We start from the raw sequence: 12,165 nt of genomic DNA, 5'->3' as shown, positions 1-12,165 counted from the left end.
TTGAGAGGACAGAGCTAGGTGGGATAACAAATGCACTAGATGATGAATTGGGATCCCAAAATCTTTATATGGACTGGAACGATGGGTAAAACTAAAGATAAAATTTAATAAGAATGAGTTGGAAATTCTACAATTGGATTAAAAAATTAACCACACAAAGTAAAGGTTGTAAGAGAAGTGACTTCCTAAGATTCCAACCAAAAAGACTTGGCCACTTTCAGTGGGCTTCAAGTTTAATACTGTATGACTATGAACAGCTAATGTAATCTGAGGCTGTTTTAACAGAGGAGGTGGGGTTTTTAGGCTCAACAGGTGTGGGTACCACTGTCCTCTGTCTTGATCAGAAAACATCTAGCCTACTGTGTTCAATTCTAGGCGTCACATTGTAGCAAAGAGATTGAGAAAACTGAAATGTAGGACAGTGAGGGGCCGCTAGGTGGCACCATAGTGTATAGAGTGTCAGGCCTGGAGTCAGGAAGACTCATCTTTCTGAGTTCAAATCTGACTTCTGGCACTTACTAGCTATATGACCTTAGGCAAGTCACTTAAACCTGTTTGCCTCAGTTTCCTCATTTGTAAATGACCAGAGAAGGAAATGGCAAATCATTCCACTGTCTTCAGATGTTCAAAGGGTTATCCTGTGGAAAAGGGATTTTATTTGTTTTATTTGGCCCTAGAGCACAGAATAAAAACCAGTAGATTTTTTTTTTAATTGTTAGGAAATTTCCTTAACAGAGCTGTCAAATACGGAAACGTGCTGACTCCATAGGTACTCAGTTCCTATCCACTGGAGATCTTTCGATAGATACTACATTGTTGTTGTGGCTTGTCCTACATTCTCAAAGAGGACCCTTGTTAGATATGTTGCACAGGGGGACTACTACATAAATATGGGTTAGACTAGATGACCTTTGAGGTCCTGTCCGGCTCTGAAAGTCTACAATTCTACGAAGTAAAGGAGTTTAGGGTGGTCCACTATGACCTGCAGGGTCACAAACTAAATGCATGTAAAAAGACTCAAAATGTTTAGGGTTATTGTTCTTAAAAAAATAAAGGAAATTTTAAAATCCCATCAAATGAAATGTTAAACAGAAGATAAATCATCTTAATTTCAAATAAAGTTTGTAATAATTCAAAGAATAATGCTTTCCTAATCTATCTATAATGCCCACATTGAAAGCCTTTCATCATTCAGGGTTATTTCAGACCAGTCATACGCTATTTGAACACAGTTATAAAATAGCATCTCCAGAATTTTCCACAAGTGATCTTGACCACTAATCCACGTTTTTTAGGTTTGTTTTTTTTTTAAGTGGAGGTGATCAAGAACTCACAGATTTTTTTTCACTCCCACTCCCATATGTGGCTTTGTGACTACCAAAGAGCCAACACACAGCTCTGACCAAAGTGTCTTCTCCACTCTGACAATCTGCCCTGCATCCCTCTGACCAGAGTTCCAGATGTCAGAAGAGGGGTGTAGTTGTAATGGAAACACAACTGATGTTTGTTTATTGCCAACCAGCCAGAGAGAGATACAAAAACCCAGTGTAACTAAGATTGCCGGACTACCAGTTCACACAAGCATCCAATGGAGGACGTTTCACATAGGCTGAATCGTATCTACATGCAAATACCAACTGTGGGATGCACACACCCAGCATTTCCTAAATTCCTCCAGTAGGGACAAACTGGGGTGAACACATCAAAGGTTTGTGCTCATTGGTTGTGCAGGGACACCCAAGCTAGAAACCCATTGCCCCACACAAACCTCTTGCAAATAAAATAATGCATTGAAGATAAAATTTAAAAAATCAATAATGACCTGAGAGAAGACTTATTCCCACCCCCAACCCCCATGTTGGGCACATACTAAGCCACAGAAAATAAAATACTGTTTGATTCACTATCCTACACTAAAAGTTCTGCCAGACTGTGTGACATTTCATCTGGAAGTAAAAAATATGCCTCACTGTATTTATAGTGCTAAATAACTTTCTACTTCACTAAGGAAAATCCAAAAAACAAAACTGTTCATTTGGCTTACAGATATCATACGGCTTAGCCAATGACAGCCCAAACATGAGTCAGAGACCCACACGCAGCAAGTCCTAAGAAAGGACTACTTCAGGAAGCAGCTTCTCTGTTTCTCTAATTACTACACGTTTCCAGTTCCATGACCAAACTCATATTTCTAAGAGAAAATCTGCATCATACACACAAATAAAATATGGTTCCCAAATGAGACAAGCACCAATATTCACCTGAAACGAAAGATATTTCTTAAAAACAGAGGCATAAATATTTTGATTATTTCTAACAATTCCAAATAATCCTTAAAACTTGGTCCATTCTAAGAAATGATGCAGAATGAATCAAGCAGGGTAAAAAGAACAGCGCACACACTAATTGCTACCATAGAAGAGGAAAAGTGAATTAGAATGAATAGACAAAGAACCATGAGACAGATTCAAGGGAATAACTCAAACGCTGTTATGACATTTTATGGGCTGAATTTCAATTATTTAAATGTAAATAGTTACAAAGCAAGTTCAATTAATGCTATGGCTGTTCAATTAAAGGTATTATGCCAAAGCAGATAAGAGCCAGGTGGGGAATCAAGAAGACTTAAGTTCAAATCCAGACTCTGACACATACTACTAGCTGTCTGACCAGGACCAAGCCACTTAATCTCTCAGAGCACTAGGTAACTTTCTAAAATCATGCCTTACAAAGGAGTTGCTAATCTGCATTGATGAAGGGAGTGTGTTTCTACACCAAGAGCTCCCTACACTGATAAAAGTCTAAAACAAAACCGATTTTCAATATCATTTGGAGAAAAACATTAGTTTTTAATTGTTAGTGATTAAGCATCTACTATTTGTCGGGCACTGTGCTAATTGCTGAGGCTATAAGGAAGAATAAAACAAAACAAAACAGTCCCTGCCTTCCAAGAGCTTATATTCTATTGAGGGAAGTAACATGTACCCATATAATTACTTACAAAGTAAATTCAAGGTATTTTCAGGAGGAAGACTAGTAGATGGAGGTGGCATGTGAGCTGTTCCTTCAACCACAGGCTCCCAAAGTGGGTGGTACCTCCCCCTGGGGGGCACTGGAACGATCCAGGGGGGTGGTAGTAACCTCAGGTGCAATTGCAGGGCACTGAATAAAAATAAGTGGGTGGTAAAAGCATAAGGAAAGAAAAGAAGATAAGAAAATGTTGGAAAACCATTCGTACATGTTTTATCTGTTGTGTAACAGAGTTACAGTCATAGTGATTACATTATTTTCCAAATAAACACAAAATGCAAGTTATAACTAATCAGTGGTAAAGTCTGCTAACAGGCCTTAACAAGCAAGTGTTGGCAGGTGAGTATGTCGTGCATTGTCAGGAAGTCTAGCATGCATTGGCAGGAATATGTGTGTATAATGACTTGTTTACCGTATGATACTATGTGGTTACATGACGCAATTTTGCATCATCAAAATTTCAATGCAGGAAAAAACTGCCACAAATTTACAATAAATTATTAAATTTAAGATGCACCATTTAAAAATATATATATATTTTTTGAAATGACACAAATTTCAAAAAAAAAACCATTAAAGGGTTAAAGAAAGTAGATTTCCAGGGTGCTGAGTAAATTTTTTTTAAAGAGGGCAGTAGTCCAAATAAGTTTGGGAGCCTCTGAATTAGAAGGAAGCTCAGAATTCTAAGAGGTGGAAAGTGAGGAAGAAATGCACTCCAAGAATGGGAAACAGCCTGTACAAAGCATGGAGGTAGCAGATGGAATAGCATGTGTAAGGAACAGCGAGAAAATCAGTGAGACTGCATGGGAAAGAATAATGTATAATCAGCCTGGAACACTACAGAAGCTCTTTATCACCTAGTGACATTTTATGGGTTGAATTTTCCATTTATAATTTATAAATATATAAATTGTTATTTGTTAACAATATTGAAAATCAGTTGTAAAGAGTTTAAAATATTTAATAGTGGAGTTGGTATTTGATTGCAAAGGAGCCACTTCGTGGAGGTAACTGTCAGTTCTGAAAAATTATCAAGGAATAAGCACAATACTTTTTTATAACTTATTTTTTTTTAAAGAAAGCAATTTTAACACCCAATGTTTCTCATTTAAATTTATATGTCCACCTCTGAATTTCCAAGTAGCAAAAACCTCAGATAATTTCTTGCTGCCCTAAGATATTCAACTCTTGTAGGGGAAAGTGTTTGTTGGGGGAATAGGGAAAAGGTTAGAATTAAACCTCTGGAGGAAATGAGTGTTGGCATACAGACCAATCAGCAGCAAATACGGGATCACCATTTCAAATGTGGTCATCCCAAATGGTAACATTACCTCTTTGAAAGATCAACTGAGGTCTCTAAGGGTGCTTGCGGGTGAGATGGTGAGGGATTGACTGAAGGAGGCTGTTGTCCATTTTCTCACAGGGGAGGAGAAATCAACACTGCACAACCAAAATGGAAGGACTCTAGGTTGATTTGAATGTCAAGGATATTGATCAATAGAAGCATTGTTACTCACTGAACAGGCCACTTTCCATGGTGACTACACTGTCTGTAATCACTGTCAAGAAACTAGTGCCCAGGGCAGGTCTGGAGGTTATGATTAATCAGAGCATCCAAAGGTCATGAATGACTTAGAAAATTACTCATGGAGAGATTTCTTAAAAGGGTAATGGTTATTTAATAAAGAAAAAAATATATGATAAAGTCCTCATTCATTTAACAGATATTTAATTCCTTCCCACTATGTGCCAAATCTTTTGATAAAATATTATTGGGGATGCTGGGAGGGGAGGGGAGAGGAGAATGTTACAGATTTATGAGACTAAAGACCAATGATCAGTAAGATGCTACGGCAACACTCCTGGGGTGAGGTAATAAGAGCTTGAAATGGGGATGGTGGCAATGTAAATAGAAAGAAAAATAGAAATTAAGATTGTAAAGGAGGAACTCAAAATGTTCAGGATAATCACAAAGGGATTTTTTTTAACCGTCATCAACATTTTCTGAATTGTTAATCTCAGAGGTGAAGTTTCCTTGACCCTGTCTGTGCTCTTTTAAATGTTCTTTCTCCCTCTTTTGTTCATTTCTAATACCCAAGAGAGAAGAATAGTGCATCTATGTTTATGAGATAGATTCTTGGATTTCGGAATCTTAGAACGTGAGAGTTGCAAAGAATTTTTGAATCATTTTGTAAATGGAGAAACTGAGGTCCATGACACAATAAGTTAGCAGGAGATCCAAGATTAGAATTCTGTTATTCTGCTCTTTTCTTTATGCCTTGCTCCTGATGAATTTATTTCTAGGTCTACTCCAATCAATCAAAAAGCATTTATTACATTCCTATTATGGTTCTAGGGTCTGATCAAGCTGCTGGGGAGATAATGACAGAAACATAATAATTCCTCCCTTCAAGGAGTTTACTTTTTAGCTAGTATACATAAACATGAAAACACGTGTAGAGAGTAAATACAAGGTAATTTCAGATTGGCACTAGCAGCTGGGGGGAATCAGGAGAGATTTACAGAGTAAAGTATCTAGAAGGTGGCAAATCAGATGAACCTTGTTGAAATGAGGCATTCTAAGAGGCAGAGGTGAAATGTATTCCAAGAATGGACATAGAGCCTGTGCAAAGGCACAGGGATAGAAGAAGGAACTTTTCAAACCACAAACAGCAAGGAGGGGAGTTTGGCTCTCTCATAGAAGGTTAAGGGGGGTAAGGTACAATGAGCTTGGAAAGGCAGGCTGTAGCTAGATTATGAAGGGCTTTGAATGCCAAACAGAGGAATCTGCATTTACTCCAAGAGGCAATAGGAAGTCATAGGAGCTTTTTGAACAGGGGCATGATATAGTTCAACCTGTGTTTTAAGAATATCTGTTTGGCAGTTGTTTGAAGGATGCATTGCAGAGGAGAGAAACTGGAGGCTGAGAAACTAATTACCTGTATAATCCAGGTGAGAGATAATGAGGGATGGAACTAGAGCCATTCAGTGAAGATGTTAGATAAGAGAGAAATGTTGTAGAGATATAATCAGAAGACTTGGCAAGTAGTTGGATATGGGGGTTAAGGGAGAGTGCAACATCAAGGATGTCTTTGAGGTTACAAACTTGGGTTACTGAAAGAATGGTGGCATTCTTAACCAAAATAGGGAAGAGAGATGGGCTTTGGCAGAAAGATAATGAGTATTGCTTTGAACTAAATGAGTTTAAGATGCCAATGGAATATCTAATTGGAAATTAACAAAAAGCAAGTCATTTAATCACCCTGGGCCTCAGTTTCCTCCTCTATAGCATGGGAGACAGAGGCTTAGACTAGACAGACTCTTGAGGTCCCTTGATGCTCAGGGACCAGGTTTGGCCTGCATGCTATAGTTTTCCAGCCTTTGCTCTATACCCATTATATATACATACATATTTATGTATGTATGTATGTATCTGTAAGTCAACTGCATCAAAATAATAATTGAACCCATCAGAGATGATAAGATCATGAGAGAAGATGTAGAGAAAGAAGAGAGCCCAAGACTGAGCATTGGAAGACATTCACCCAAGTTAAGGGGGTAGGACATGAATGATGTTACTGAGCAGTAATCAGACAGGTAATTGGAGAACCAAGAGAGAAAACTGTCATGAAAACCCAGAAAGAAGAGTATCCAATAAGAAAGAGTAACCAACAGGAGCAAATGTTGTAGGAGAGGCAGTGGAGTGGTATGGTGGATAGAGCACTGGACCTGGAGTCAAGAAGACCTGAATTCAAATACAGCCTCAGACACTTACTAACTGTGTGATTGTGGGAAAGTCACTTACCCTCTGCCTTCCTCAGAGTCCTCATCTGTAAAATGGGAATAGTTCTAGCATCTATCTCCCAGGATTGTTGTAAAAATAAAATGAGATAAAATTGATAAAGCACTTTACAAATCTTAAAGCATTATATAAATGTTAGCTATTATTATTATTATTATTATTATTATTATTTGCATTAGAGATGTCAAGGTGACTGAAGAGAGAGAAAAGGGAATTAAGATAATATTGGTAACTTTGGTAACTTTGGAAAGACCAATTTCCAAACTGCAGATGAGGTTAGAAGCCAGATTGCAGTAAGTTGAAGTAAATGAGAGGTGGGGAGAAAAGAAGTGAAGACAAGAGTAGGCAGTTTCTTTCTAGGACATTGGTTGTAAAAGAGGAGAGCCATAGAATGATAGTTTAAAAGCATCAAGTGAAGCTATTTTTAATGGTAGAAATGAACAAGTGTTTATAGGCAGTAGGAGAGGAGTCATGGGAATGGGAGAGACCAGAGATGGGGGATAGAGTATGACTACAGCGGGGAGTCAATCTGCCAGATCAAAGATCCAAACAGAAGGGTCACCTCTTTGTCAGAGACTGAAGTAGAGGAGGAAAAATTAGGAGATAATGTCAAGGGGTTCTGAGGTGTACAGTAAGGGAGAAGAAGAGGAAATTTGAGGCAAATGGTCTCTATTTTCACAGCAAAGTAGGAAATGAGGTCCTTTTCCAAGAGGTAGAGAGAAATCCCTGTCAGAGGCTTACAGAGAAAGAAAAAAGAAGGCTTGAACAGTCAAGGTCCAGCCTTAATAATGATTTTTGTAACAATCACAAATTATTACCTGAAAAACATATTTTCAGGTCAAAGAGCAAATAAGATTTTTGGCCACTTTGCTTAGGGGAAGTATGACCATTAAAAATAGGAAGAAATCAGCATTCACAATTTTTTAGCATTAAACTTTATTCTCTTCCACCTCTGTTTGGGAAATGCATAGGAAGTATGATGTGTTCAATACATACTTCCTGGGGTAAACTGAATTTGATTCTGTACTTTTAAGAGTTCAAAGAAGAAATTTAAGACCTTTCTTTAATGCACTGGCCATTTTCTATTGGATGGATGGTGACTCACCCCAAGAGTGGGTCAAAGAGGACCACCAATGACCAAGCTCCAATACAGTTCCAGCCCACGGAGCAACTCACTCAAAGATGCGCCCTCAGCAGTGACTTGAAAGGTTAGTGTGCTCTGACCCTGTTTTCTGACTTCTTTTTTCTCTGTCCACATTTTGTTAATGTTGTTTAAAGGAGATGAATCCATGAATCCACGATCCTCTAAGACAGTGGTGTAAACTCAAATAGAAATAGATCCCCCCAAGACCACGTGTTGACTTAGAAAATCACAAATTATCATTATTTATGTTGTATTGTATTTTTATTTATTTTGTTAATAAATTTCCCAATTATATCTTAATCTAGTTCAGGCACCGGGGAGTTTTGCTGCTGCAAATCTGACAACTCTGTTCTACTATCCTCTCTGGCATAAACCTTCACTGTGCCTGCCTTTCTCTCTAGTACGAGACAAATTCACTGTCAAATCCAGTTTGTTCTTATTCCAATCAGTTCATGCACATTTCTGTGAGGGATCAGTCTTCTCTTTCTCACAACCATACACATAGACACACAGAGAACAACAAACATGCTAAATGACTGTAAGAGATTCCTGTGATTGCAGGAAGTGATTTCTTCAAATACATATGCCCAGATAAATGAAAATATTCAAAAAACTTCACAGAATAGCTTGATGTAGCAGAAAGAACACTGAACTAGGAGCCAGAAGACCTGGCTTCTACTTGGGGCTCTGTTGATTTCTCTGTGTGACCTAGGGTAAACTGCTTGAGCTCTCTGAGCCTCAAGTGTATATAATATAAACTTATTCTACCAATTTCACAGGCTCATTAAAAAGATCAATAGAAGTAAAACTATTTGGAAAACTAAAGGGCTAGACAAATGTTAAGGCACTGTTATTAGAAAAGCCTTCAAAAATGGTTCTATTTTGAAATTGACAAGAGTTCTTTCTAAGAGAAGGGAAAAAAGGGTTTTGTCATGATGCCTAAAGACAGATTATGACAGCTTCTCTCTCTATCTCTGCTTTTCAACAGTAATGAAAGTACCTTATTCGCGGCTCTCCATGGTGGCTGTATTGAAAACAAATCTCCTTTTCTCCCTAGCAACCCAAACTCATTCATTTCTAGCTTTACCGTTTCAAAACATTTATGCCAAATCTTTCTGCAGCTGCTGTCCTGTTCCTAATCCCCTCTGTTTTGTCTTTTTCTACAGGACCACCTTTTCATAGCAGCTTGAATCTTGAACTACCCAGTCTGACTTTTTCTGTTGACTGGCTCAGCCCCAATTCAATCAGTCTTGTTCCTCTCCCACCCACACCCCACTCCCAAGTCTAAACAAAAAGTATGTAAAATCACACATTTGCATGTTCAAATCACCCAATTTTTCCTTCTACCATTATTACTAAAATGATAAAAAAAAATTAGAAAAAAATTTAACTACCACACAATGCCTTTGGGGAACATTTAAACACAAGCACCCCAAGTCTTTTCCCCAATCTTTATTCAAGACAAACTGTTTTAATCTCTTTAACACCAGTCTTTCTCTCCCAAAAGATTCTTCAAAGCCTGATCTTCACTATGACCACTGGTAAACTGTAAAGAAACCTTTACTAAAAGGATAAGCAAGTAGAAAGGTTTTCCATTTTCAGACTATTCTTTATATGTGGTGTTGAGAGCCCTGTAACTCAGGCACAAAAGAAACAGAACTCTGGGATTCTTTTGACCATCTTTTGAATGAATGAATGCATGCATGCATGGATGAATTAATGAATGAAACTGGAAGGAATCTCTAGAGATTGGCTAGTTAGGTTTTCTGTCATCAGACAGGCAAAGAACTACTATCTCCATTTTATAGATTAGGCATCCCTAAAGGACAAGGCCATAGCCCAAGGTCACATAACTAGTTTAGTAGTGAAAGGAAAAATAAACCCAAGTCTTGTACGGACTAGTATACTGCTCCTTCCATTGTGTGAGATGCTCAAGCTGTCTTGTTTGGCAAATCATTAAGCTTTCATATGAAGCTATCTGGGTTCTTTCTTTCCTTTCAAAAAAGGTGGGTCAAACAGGGCTGCAAGAAAGATGGTGAAGGACACTTCAGTCTCTAAGCAATACTATGATCATGAAATACTTGCTAAGGATACAGTGCTAAAGGCACTGGAATAATTGACTTTCCTTTTGTCTGAGGCTGGGAATGGAGGTCCCTTTTTACGTTCCAGAGCTCATCACAAGATAACGGAAGCCAGGGCAACTGAGTTGTGAGGGCAGCTGAGTCTGAGGGCTAGTGGGCAGCACTTGCAGCCAGTCAATAGGCCTCAGTACTGAGCCTCCCTCCTACTCCAAAGCTACCTACAGGCAAGAAATGAAAATGACAACGAGCCAGAACCTCTGGGCTGGTGGTTACTAGAGCCTAGGATGTTTACTGCTGTTGCAGAGTTATTTGTCTTAGAAGGAAAGAGAACAAGAGAGCCAATGAAAGCAGTGGGGGCCTGGCATTCCTGGGGGCCTTTCCAGGGTGTCCTCAAATTCTCCTGCATCATGGGTGGTCACAGGGAAGCCTTGGGTGTTGGATTGCACTGAGGAGTTCCAGGAAAAGTTAGGGTGATGGTTGTGTCCAAAGCTCGGCAATAGCTGTGTCAATAATCATAATGGAAATGTATGCTTGAAAACTTGCAAAGCACTTCACATACAACCTCTAATTCATGTCTTATAACAGCCCCATGAGGGTGTATTATCCCCATTTTACAGATGAGGAATCTGAGGCTTGGAAGGGTTAGTTAAATGACTTGCCAATGGTCACAGAGTTAGTGTCAGAAGCAGAATTTGAACCCAGATCTTCCTAACTCTAGCATTCTCGTCATTACAGCGTGCATCTGTCTCCAATCCCTCTGTCCTTCTGTCTCCCTCTGCTACCTCCCCATCTCTTTGCCACTCTCTTCCCTGTTCTTTTGAGGGTAGCGGTAAGAAAGGGAAGGTGGTGGTGTCAAAGTTTGTAGGACCATGGTAGCTAGGGGCAGCGGTTAGCTACCACTATGGATAATCAATGCTTATAATGTATGAGATATTCTTCACCTTTTCAAAATATCACACACATATCATTATTAAATATGAGTGTGTGTGTTTGTAGGGGGTTATATATTAAATAAAGGGGTTTGGAATAGGTAAAACACCTAGGATGCTTTTGTCCTAGGATCCTTTTGTCCTTTTGTCTTTGCTCTTCCTTTTGCCAAGATAATTCCCCAAAATAACAAAAAAAAATGAAGCAGTTGGCAAGGTGTCCTTCCCCGATAAGTATTTTTCCATTCACCTGTGAGTAGTGCATTTTAGATCTGACACCTTCTGCTTCTAGTGGAGAAGAGAAGGCAAGTCCATGTCATGTCCTGGAAGATTTCAGGTGCCATCAATGTTCTCCCTCTCCTCATCATTAAAAAAGTGACCATCTTTTGGAATACTTAAGTATGGTCAACTGTTGTTAACTATGCAAGTCTTTGTGGTTAACCTGAGTTCAAAGCCTGCCTCAGACACTTACTAGCTGTATGATGCTGGGCAAGTCACTTAACGTCTGTCTGCCTCAGTTTCCTCAATTATAAAATGAGGACTGTAATAACACCTCCCTTCAAGGGTTGTTCTCAGGATAAAATGAGAAAGTATTTGTAAAACAATTTGCAGCCTTAAAGTATTATATAAATGCTATCTATCATTACCAGTGAGCTTACATGATTAATATAAACCTGCAGTACAATAGGATCTCTGAAGCTAAAAGTAGCTCTGAGGATAAATGACTTATTTCATTACCATTGAATACTCCGTTTCAGTCTAGTTTTTAAATGTCTGGGGCGGCAGCAGGCTGACAACATTCAATCAGAATGATAAAAGTGCATGAGAACATCAAGGAAAGAGGATGAGACAGATTGCCCTCATCTCTCCCCCATGTAGCTGTCCTAAACAACTGTGTTACTTTTTGAAGGTTCTTGGTATTAGCCACTGTTTTGAATATTTCTGTGGCAACAACCATTGAGATCACTTCTATTTCCCAATGATAGCTTATGATTTGATGTTATCAGATATATTGGAAAAGCATATATGCATATGTAGCTAAATCTATATCTATCTGCATGTATATGTGCATATATATATACATACATACATATATATGGAGAAAGAAGGGGAGGAGAGAGAGAGAGAGAGAGAAAGAGAGAGAGAGAGAGAGAGAGAGAGAGAGAGAGAGAGAGAGAGAGA

General features: G+C 38.7%; 1 protein-coding gene across 2 annotated transcripts in view; it reads right to left on the bottom strand.

Annotated features, from left to right (window-relative positions):
- Positions 1-12,165, bottom strand: part of LOC114031891 (microtubule cross-linking factor 1-like) — a 170,441-nt gene that overhangs the window by 127,360 nt on the left and 30,916 nt on the right. The window contains exon 1 of one of the 2 annotated variants that reach the window (XM_027847086.1): positions 3,002-3,046. The exons of the other annotated variant lie outside the window; for it this stretch is intronic. The gene's annotated coding sequence lies outside the window, so the exon portion shown is untranslated. Of the gene's footprint in view, positions 1-3,001; positions 3,047-12,165 lie in introns of those variants that run through there. 2 annotated transcript variants of the gene reach the window in all.

This window comes from Vombatus ursinus, unplaced genomic scaffold (assembly GCF_900497805.2).
Source record: "Vombatus ursinus unplaced genomic scaffold, bare-nosed wombat genome assembly UNPS02015255.1, whole genome shotgun sequence".
Lineage (NCBI taxonomy): Eukaryota > Metazoa > Chordata > Mammalia > Diprotodontia > Vombatidae > Vombatus > Vombatus ursinus.
The sequence above is the reverse complement of the archived record's forward strand: the minus strand, read 5'-3'. Positions and strand labels throughout refer to the sequence as shown.